The sequence below is a fragment of the Carassius auratus genome, chromosome 19, assembly GCF_003368295.1.
Source record: "Carassius auratus strain Wakin chromosome 19, ASM336829v1, whole genome shotgun sequence".
Taxonomy (NCBI): domain Eukaryota; kingdom Metazoa; phylum Chordata; class Actinopteri; order Cypriniformes; family Cyprinidae; genus Carassius; species Carassius auratus.
The window spans coordinates 24,885,049-24,886,974 of NC_039261.1; the positions used below are offsets into that span (position 1 = coordinate 24,885,049).

The following is a 1,926-nucleotide window of genomic DNA, read 5'->3' on the forward strand; positions in this document are numbered from 1 at the left end:
CAATATATTAAAATGCAAAAATAGATTGTATTCTATTCCGTTTTTGAATTCCATAAACATCAACATTGGTTTCAGAACGAATGTTGTCATTGGCGCGTACGCTGTGTTTCGTTTAAACGCGTTAAAGAACGCTTTCTTGTATAACGCAAACCTTTTGGATCGCGCTCCTCTCCCGCCTCCCCCCTCTTGCGTCACCCGCGCTTCTCGTCCAATCGCAGGCCACCCCAAAAAGTTTGCGCGTTCCAGACTATAAGAGACTCCAAACTTCCCTTCAAGTTTGAGAAACACCTCCGTGACGCACAAAAGGAGCAAGGGACCCCGTTCCGCCGGACAGAAGGAAACTATATCACTTACGTTCTCCAAACATCAGAGGTGATGTTTGAAGAAGAGCCGATGCAAGAGGAGCCCAGCTCCCCGGAGTCTCCAGTGGACAGCCTGGGGAACAGCGAGGAGGAGCCAGACAGGAGACAGCAGAAGCGCAGCAGCAGGAAAAGACGCCAGAGCAGGAAGAGCGTCGGGGACGCGGAGAGCCCAACGCCTGGGAAGCCGGAGCAAGAAGTGCAGCAACAGCGTAAGCGGCAGCGTTAGCGGCAGCCCTCAGTCTCTGGAGGACCTGCAGACCGCAGCGCGTCATGGCGAACGTGCCGTGAGCGTCAGAGGACTCAGTCTCTAAACGAGGCGTTCGCGTCGCTGCGCAAAATCATCCCCACGTTACCCTCGGACAAGCTGCAGCAAAATCCAGACGCTCAAAGCTCGCGTCTCGGTACATTGATTTCCTGTACCAGGTGCTGCAGAGGCGACGAGCTGGACTCCAAAATGTCCAGCTGCAGTTACGTGGCGCACTGAGAGACTCAGTTACGCGTTTTCCGTCTGGAGAATGGAGGGCGCCGTGGTCCATGTCAACAATCCCACTGACGCACTGACGCGCGCTGTCGGTGCAGCACGGTACGCGATGCAAAACTTCACAAGTCCTCTCCTTCAAAGTGTTCACAGTCTGGCAGTCACAAAGTCTGGACACATTCGTTTTGAAAAATTTTAAGACCTAAAGCTCGTGTTAAATGTTTCACGTAGACAAAAATATAGGGTTAATTCAGTATAATGGTAAAAAGTGACCCGAATGTCACCCCCTGTATATTTATTTAGAAATAGAATTTGAGTTGACAGTGATGAGAATTTCAGTGAGCTGAAATCTCAAGATGTGTCCAAACTTTTACCTGCTGTATGTTCCTCAAGAGCATTTTATGACTAAACTAATCTTTGTGCATTTTGTCTTTTCAAAGCATGGTTCTATAATAAGGATACTTTTGCATTTAACATAGTTAATCATTTAGAATTAATAATTTCTTCCTTGTTCATGCAACCAAAGTTTCGGGGCTTTTTTGCAAAACGTTATTTATTCGTAGGCCTATACAAAAAAGAAAAGAAAAAAAAAAAGAGTTCAGTTAAGTGCATGTTATTATTATAACTATATTGCATTGTGGATTTTTCAACTCTTTCATCTTTGTTTCTTCAGATATTCAGAGGAGCTGAACTCACTGGAAGAGCGAGCATAAGGATTATAAAGGGAAGGTTCTGGAGCGTCATGACGTCGTTGCAGCACTTACAGTTGTGCAGGAATTACAATCAGATCTGTGCTGTTGTGACGGTGGATGTGGAAAACATGTGCTTCTTTCTGAAGACCAACAGAGCTTCTGACAGCAACTGCGTCATATTTATTACTCAACGAATGAAGGAAATATGGAAGAAACTCGGCTCATAACACTATCTTTGACTGGTCCTAATAAAAATAACATTTATTTATTTATTACTGATTGTCAGAATGCAGAATAGATCTGGTGTCTATGCATTTCCTATTTTAAATACGATGTAAATATGTGTATATTTTCTGCAATAAAACATGGTTTGAAAACGTACTTATTTTAGCAT

At 44.3% G+C, this 1,926-nt stretch overlaps 1 pseudogene; it reads left to right on the forward strand.

Moving 5' to 3' along the window:
* Positions 1 to 231: 231 nt before the first annotated feature.
* LOC113120223 (twist-related protein-like) lies at positions 232 to 904 on the forward strand (annotated as a pseudogene).
* The last annotated feature ends 1,022 nt before the right edge of the window (positions 905 to 1,926 follow it).